Source organism: Nuphar pumila, chromosome 7, assembly GCF_984573655.1.
Source record: "Nuphar pumila chromosome 7, dmNupPumi1.hap1.1, whole genome shotgun sequence".
NCBI lineage: Eukaryota > Viridiplantae > Streptophyta > Magnoliopsida > Nymphaeales > Nymphaeaceae > Nuphar > Nuphar pumila.
This window is the reverse complement of record NC_143255.1, coordinates 107297129-107305953: the sequence shown is the minus strand read 5'-3', so window position 1 is coordinate 107305953 and position 8825 is coordinate 107297129. Positions and strand designations below refer to the sequence as shown.

The window sequence follows — 8825 nt, the reverse complement described above, 5'->3', positions numbered from 1 at the left end:
TCATACTTTCTTGGGTTAAAGCTCTACAATTTACTCTTACGTTTCATCTGAGCAATGTTAAGTTGAATCTGGCATTCAGTATTGTTTAATTATGATTTCTCATGCGTTCGACGCGAGGGATTTGTTCGTGAGTCAGAAATCAGATGTGGAGCTTATTATTGATATTATGGCCTCGACATATTGTAAAACGGTTATGCCTTGCAAGGGCTGAACAAACAACTTCAAGTGAGTCTAACCACTCATGCAAGGGATTCCAGAGGCTTGCTTGCATAGCGTTGATGTTTTGTGTGGGTTTTTCAATTGAATGAAACAGCTAAGCTGGTCCATGTTCAAGTCTTTGCCTAAAACCCTGGCCGTTGTTGGTCAACACTTGTCAATAGGATGCTCATTTTTTCCCCTTGGTTGATTTGTTTCCTCCATCTAGCAAGGTTCTGCAAATGACCAAAAGTTAAAGGTGCGCAATGGGCTGGGTGACCCAGCCATGCGCCTATAAATTAGACACAATCTGGACCTGAATGCCAGGCCCTGTCCGAAGGGGATACCTGTATATATAGGGTTATACATTTGTGTTAAATGAAATATGCTAAATGGGTTTTCGGCTTTTCTAGCATTTTTTTTTGCAGTTCTGACCCCGGATATGGTCAATTTACTAGGATCCAAACTTTGATGGTGTTTTTTGATAAAAGAAAAATGATATTTCGAGCCTAAGAAATTTACAAAGATTTTGGACATTATAAAAACTCACCCGTGTTGTAATCATACGCTTTAAGAGCTGATCCCTATTAAATCAACTACATACATCACATTTGAATTGTCAGAATTTAAAAATAAAACTAAAAAGCTTAACCCATTTAGAGTGTTTCATTTAGCATGAATATATATGGGAACTGAATATATTGAGCTCTTTTCTCGTTCTGCCCGTTAGGCCTCATAGTTTGAAGTGTTTTATGAAAGATCAGAACTGTAGATGTGTTTAGCATGCTTGATTTAGTGAGAATATACTCTTCGATCATGTTTTTTTTTTTATGAAAAAATGTATTTTTATGAGTTCAGAAAAGTTGATGCCATCATAGCAATTGATTTTGGATCAACGAAAAAACCTATTTACAGGTTGGATTCTGGTGATCCAAAATCTGGTTCTCACTAAACAAAACCTATAGATCACATATATGGTGTTGGATGTAAAAAAAATACTGAAAACTACAATATTTGAAGGGGCCTAACAGTGTAGAATGAGCACATTTCTCTCTCTCTCTCTCTCTCTCTCTCTCTCTCTCTATATATATATATATATATATATATATATATATATATATATATATATATATATATATATACTGACCCAACTAGGCCCATGGGCCTAATGGGTGGGCTTTCTGCCAATGGTTTTGACGGCCCAGCTAGTTGATCACTAGGGATGACAGTTGATGGGGGTGGAGGCAGGGAATAAGGTCTCCACCTCCGTCCCGTCTCAAAATTCTGCTCTTCATCCCTGCATTGGTTTTGATTTTAACCTCCATTCCTGCCTTCATCCCCGTTTCATGCCCTCCATCTCCGGTCTAAATGGGGTGATGTGGGACGAGTCCCGTTTCTTTCCTAAAGGTATTTTAATTATTTTACTAACAGGAATCGGGGATGGGAGAAAGTGTAAGTCCATCCCTGTCTGCATTCCTGCACGGGTTTTGATTTTAACATCCATCACTATCTCCATTCCCGTTCCATATCTTCCATCTTCAGTCCAAACAGGGTGAGGTGGGGGCAGAGCCCGTTTCCCCCCGGTCCACTGCCATCCCTATTGCCCACCCCCATGGGAACTGCAGATTAGTTGCTGAATAAAGAATTGATACAACACCAAGCTATCTCTTATATAAATTATCTAAAATCGCCCAAGATAATATAAATGATCCACAAGGTTAGGGTCTTGCTTGAATGGGGGTTTATGCATTTGGGAAGAACTTAAATTAGTGCATTTTGTGAACGAGGTGAGACCATCTCCCCTTTGTATTTGCCACTTTTCCAAATGTATGAGTGGTAGCTGCCACTTTTCCAAACACATAAACTCCTTCCAACTGCCAGTTCCCAAACAGTGTTTTCGTACAAAACATGATTTGGCGGCTTGCCTGATTGTTGTTTTAAGCATATTTGTTATGAGATTAAAAAAACTATAGTTTCCAATCCACTAAAGGTTCATGATTGAACGGACACGGGCTGTTTGACAGGAGCAGTTAGTTCACGTCACCTTGTGTTTGGACATTGCAAGTTCGAATCCCAATGGTATATGGTTGTATAACTTGTAAGGGTCTGCCTAACCCCAGCTTTTTCTGCAAAAAAGAAAAAAAAGGTTCATGATTGAAAAATCATGTTTTTACATTGAAACAACTTTATCCAAGTTTGGTCAATGGCTTATGTTGAACACGTTTATTGGGGTCCGATCCAGATAAAGTTTACATCCGAGCGTATCATGCTTAAATAATGCACGAGGTCTTTTTTTATGCAGACATGCAGCTCCACTACTGCTGACCATCCATCTCAACATTCTTGAGATGATCACTGCACCTATCTTGAAAAATTTCAAGATGGTTGGCTGTCAGGCAGGTCGTGACACTTCATATAATGTGAAATCATAATACATTTACTGTCAAGAAATAGACAGTATTTTCTTGAGAAATAATGCCATTTTATTTCTTTTTTCTTTGAAAGAATATAAAGAAATGCCATTGTATTTCATGCACACAAAAATAGATGTACATCTGCTTCCACGGCCAAACTTTGAATTTTCTTATCAGGGCGGCGTATACCAGTTATTAGAAATCATGGGATGATGGAATACTGCCTATAAATCTCAGTCAAGTATCAGAACTACGATTTCCTGGTTACGTACCAACAAGACAAAATATGAAGGCTAGATTATGTGGCAACCTTTTTTATGGGTGTAATGATTGGAAAATCCAACTTTGGAGTTAAGCTCTACAAATAAGTGTATCTAGCACCTTGATGCACAGTCTCATGACATCTCTGCCTTGTATGGAAGACCTGGTTTCATTCTTATGGTTCTCTCATACCTTAGAATCCTAAAAAATACTTTAGCATATGGATGTAGTAATGGGTGCTCATTGTGACGTCCTCTAAGTTTATCACTTGTGAAAAACAGGACATAGAATCTTACCATTATAATGAACATTCGGTAAGGTTATCTTGGGCTTTCTAATAATGTCACTTTCAGGGTACCAACAATCGGAGACTTTCCAATTAATTTCTTTTCTTGTGAATTTTGGAGATATCTTGCCTTGTCTAGCACGGTCGATGCACAGGAAAATTTGCTGCATCTGTAGGCCAGAGTCAATTGAGATTTGGAAAATTCGCTTCATCTATAGGCCACAGTTAATTGAGAATAGAAAAATTGCTTAATCTGTAGGCCACAGTCAATTGAGATTTGGAAAATTTGCTTCATGTAACAGTCAATTGTAATTGACCGCATTTCATAGTTCCTACTTATGCACACTTATCAATACCATTGGAAGAAAATCTTGAGCAAATATTAACGTATTTATGACGATGTGCATGTGAAATTGAAATGTCAACGCAGAGAGAGAGAGAGACGAACTATAACCATCAACATTACGAATACGAAAACAGGTTCAACCAACACGGGCCCAAGACATGCCAAGGAGCCCTAAAAAAGGAAAAAAAGAAAAGTAGAGATCCAAGGAGAAAAGGAAGAAAGAAACAAGAAGCAAATACAGCTAGGCGACGAGCATCACCCTGGATCATGAATGGTCCCTGGAAGCGGATGGTGTTGCAGATCAGGGATGTTGATGCGGAGAATGGCGTATACGTCCGCCAAAATAAGGTTCACCATTTTGTTGAACACTGCCGGAATATGCCGAAAAATAGCGTTGTTGCGAGTCATCCATACGGCCCACCATGACGAGAGAAGCCAAGTTCGCCAAATAATAGGCCATTTGTTGCAATGACGAACTGGTTGAGGACCCCACAACAAATCATTGGCGAACGATTCCTGGCGCACGCTGACCCCTGGCTTATTCCAAGTCACCTTAAAGATGTTTTGAAAAACAGAGCACTCCCAAAAAAGGTGAAAGGCAGATTCTTCAGCCGCCTCACACAACACACATTTACTCGGCAGATGAAATCCGATGGATTTGAGGAAGTTGTCAGTCTGCACCCGATCGTGTAAGATTAGCCAAGCCAAGAAACATGATCTCAGAGTGGGACCCTTGCCCCAGATCAGGTTCGTCGGGAATCGGTCCACCCCCGACGGAAGGAGAGAGAGAGAGAGAGAGAGAGAGAGAGAGAGAGAGAGAGAGAGAGAGAGAGAGAGAGAGAGAGAGAGAGAGAGAGAGAGGTGTTCCACATGTTATGCTTTACACGAATTATGAACTAGAAAAAAGAAGAAGAATAACCTGTGGTCATTTAGAGCTCAAAACTTAAATTATCAGCAAAGAGAGAGAGAGGTTCTACTGTTAGAGTCACCCACATATAAGGACTCTGTGTCCTTATCAGATAAACTTTACTATTTGGAGAGAAGTGTTATCTTAACTTTTTCCTAACGAGGGTTAATGCTATAAAAGGGGCATTGATGAGAGACTCCTTAAAAGAGGCATAAGCTAATCATCATGGTTGATTATTTTGGGATTCGGATCCTGCTCATCATCGCTGGAGGGCCTGCACTCATCAAGGGTTGCGATCGACTGAGGAGACGAACGTCTCAAAGATGATAGATCGGGTTCACTCATCATCCATTATCAGACGAACGTGGCTGCTTCAGGTATGTTCTATCTCACCTCTATGCACAAGCACCAACATTGGGTTATGGGCCCACTCCCACACATTCCGCTGCGCATGGGTGAGTGTAGGGCCTTCTGGCGTTGTCTATATTCAGGCACGCTGACCGCATGTCACCGTGAGGCAACATGGGTCACTGGTTTCCCGGTAGACTGTTGCCATGGGGCGACATCCTTCACCAACAACAGAGTCATCCTATAAGTTGACTGCCCATCATCGTGGGGCGACGTGGCTCCCCGATTGATGGTGATTGTCACCGTGGGGTGACTACTATTCTCGATAGTCGTATGCCGGTGGCGTTTGCAGCCCTGGCGACCCTCTATATAAAAAAAGGGGGGATTGGAAAGATTACCTGCACCGTCAGGTTGCAGAGAGGTCTATCGATGCTGGGGGGTCACCGTGGGATGTCAGGGTGGGGGGTTGCTTTCACCATCTGCTTTTGTTTATGATGGTTTGTACAAATTAAATGTGAAGATCCAAACTCAGGAGTCTTTGACTTCTGAATGCACATTGGTTAGGAATAAACGCAACATGATTAATGATAAGTCCTACATGCTTTGGCATCGAAGGTTGGGTCATATCTTTAAAAAGAAAATAAAGAGACTCATAAATAAAAGAATTTTAAAATCTCTAGATTTTATTGACAATGACATGTGTGTTGATTGCATAAAAGCTAAGCAAACAAACACATATAAAAAGGGTGTCAAACATAGTAATGAGATATTGAAAATAGTCCATACGGATGTATGTTGACCATTTACCCCCTGTTACAGAGGCAAAAGATATTTTGTCACCTTTATTGATGACTATTCTCGGTATATGTATCTCTACTTGATTTATGAAAAATATGATATTTTTCAAATGTTTAAAGAATTTAAGAAAAAAGTAGATAAACAAACCGATAAAGTTATTAAAATAGTCAGGTCTGATAGAGGTAACAAATATTATGGTAGGTTTACTGAGATGAGGCAAAGAAAATGACCATTAGCGCGATTTCTCAAAGAGAAAGGCATTGTGCTTCAATATACCATGTTTGGTAGTGCCTACCAAAATGGTGTAGCTGAGAGAAAAAATCATACACTTAAAGAAATTGTCAAGGCCATGTTGAATTATTCAACACTTTCCATCAAGTTGTGGGGTGAAGCCTTAAAGACTGTTGTGCATATTTTGAATAAGGTTCCTACAAAATCTGTGCCTAAAATTTCCTACGAGTTGTGGACAGGTAGAAAACCATCATTGTCATATATGCACATATAGGGATGTCCTACATATGCTAAGTTATATAACCCTTACATTAAAGGCTTTGATCCAAGAATAACTAGCGGATATTTCATTGGTTATCTAAAAAAATAAAAAGGATACATGTTTTATTGCCCATCTCATTCACCCTAGATTGTTGAAATGCATAAGGTAAAATTCTATGAAGACGGTTCAGTCGGATTAAGTGCACTTTAAAATCTTGGTTTTGAGAAAATACAAGATCCAGTCTCACTACCTGATGAGAAAAATATTAAGAGATACCATATTATCATCCCTGATGTTGATGCGGTTGATCACTCGATTGTTGATTTACAAATCCAAAATGAACTCATTATAGATAATACAGAAGAGTACAAACATAACGAACAGATTCAATCTGAACCTTTAGAACAACCTGTTTAGCGATCCATAAGAGTTAAGAAATCTGCTATACATCTTGATTATGTGGTGTACTTTTAGAAGCTTGATGATTTCATAGATATAGATGATGACCTGTTGACTTTCATGAAAGGTGTTGAAAGCAAACAATCTTCGCACTCGATAAAAACCATGAAAGAAAAGTTGGACTCTATGGTTAAGAATCAAGTGTTGGATCTTGTCTAGTTACCTTGAGGAGTAGAATCTATAGGGTGTAAATGGGTCTTTAAGACCAAAAGAGACTCCAAAGATAACATAGAGAGAAATAAGACAAGATTGGTTGTTAAAGGGTTCACCCAGATGTAGGGCATTGACTATAATGAAACATTCTCTCCTATCTCAACTAAGGAGTCAATGAGAATAATTTTGACCATCGTAGCTCATTATGACTTAAAACTACATCAGATGGATGTAAAAACAACGTTCCTCAATGAATATCTGAATGAAGAGGTATACATAGATCAACCTTTTGGTTTCTCTGAAGACGATCGTTTGGTTTGCAAGCTTAACAAATCAATATATAGACTTAAACAGGCCTCCCGACAGTGGTATATTAAATTTTTCTAAGTCATCTTGAATTTAGGGTTTACAGAAAACATCATTGATCGATGTATATATCTTAAGGAAAGTGGAAGTAAGTTCATCATATTGATGTTGTATGTAGATGATATACTACTTGCAACCAACGTTATAAAGTTACTTGCAGAGACAAAACCGTTTCTTATATCATATTTTAACATAAAAAATATGGGTGAGGTTGCTTATGTACTTGGCATAGAGATCCGTTGAGACAGAGCAAAAGGTTTTTTAGGTCTCTTCCTAAGATCCTATATAAATAAGATATTAAAGCGATATGGGATGGAGAATTGTTCTCCTGGTGCATCACCTATATCAAAAGTTGATAAACCGAGCTTAAAGGATTGTTCGCAGAATGATATTGATAAAGCAAAGATGACTGTATATCCATATGCATTAGTTGCTGATAGCTTGCAATACACGCAGACTTGTTCAAGTTCATATATTTCTTTCACACTAGGGATGCTTGGTAGTTTCAGTCTAACCCATGCATAACTCATTGGAAGACTGCTAAGAAAGTCATGCGATATTTGCAAGGGACAAAAGATTATATGTTGACGTATCGTAAGGTTGATCAGCTCGAGGTCATTGGCTACTCAGATGCGGACTTAGGAGGGTGCCTTGATAGTAGAAAGTCTACTACTGGGTATGTCTTCCTACTTGCTGGAGGTGCGATCTCTTAGAGGACTGAAAAGCAAACAACCACTGTTGATCACACTATGGAGGAAGAGTTTATAGTATTGTACGAGACTACTTCGCAGACCATATAGTTGAAGAACTTCATATCATAGTTAAAGGTAGTTGATTCCATCGAGAAGCCACTGAAAGTCAACTGTGATCATAAAGTTGCGGTATCCTTTTCGAATAACAATAAAAGTACATCATGTAAATATATGAAATTAAAGTATTTTGTTGTTAAAGAAATGACAAAGAATCATCTAGTGCATATTGTCAATATTGGTACCAAAGAGATGATTGTTGATCCTCTTACTAAAGTGCTAGCACCATGATTGTATTTCGAACATATATCGAGGATGAGCTTGTTAAACTCTTTTTGACATATGCATAAGAATAAAGTGATCACATACAATTTTAATTCTCATTATGGTTGTTTTGTTAATCTCATAAGGATTAGAGATTCAACTAAGGATCTGTAGAATATATTTTAAAGGTCAATCTATTTATCAAGTCATTCCCATAAGGTATTCGGTTAAGGGTTTATCGCTCGGACAAGTGGGAGAATGTTGGAGTCACCCACGTATAAGAACTCTCCTAGAGGTGTCCCTATCGGATAAACCTCACAATTTGAAGGAAACAATTATCTTAACTGTTTCCCAATGAAGGTTAATGATATAAAAGGGATATTGATGAGAGACCCCTCTAGCAGAGGTAGAAGCTAATCAACACAGTTGATTATTCTGGGATTCAAATCCTGCTCACTATCGCTGGAGGGGCTTGCTCTCATCAAGGGTTGCAACCGGCTGAGGAGACAAATGTCTCAGAGACGATAGATCGGGTTCACGCATCGGCCATTATCCGACGAACATGGCGGCTTCAGGTATATTCCATCTCACCTATGTGTGCAGGCACCAACATCTACATGTTATGCTTGTACACCAATTATGAACTAGATAAAATGAATAACTCGTGGTAATTTAGAGCTCACAACTTAAATTATCAGAGGGAGAAAGAGAGAGAGATTCTACATGTCTTGTACACCAATTATGAACTAGATAGAATGAATAACTCGTGGTAATTTAGAGCTCACA

General features: G+C 38.8%; 1 protein-coding gene across 1 annotated transcript in view; it reads right to left on the bottom strand.

Moving 5' to 3' along the window:
* Positions 1–8825, bottom strand: part of LOC149832810 (rac-like GTP-binding protein 6) — a 256990-nt gene that overhangs the window by 80553 nt on the left and 167612 nt on the right. The window lies entirely within an intron of this gene.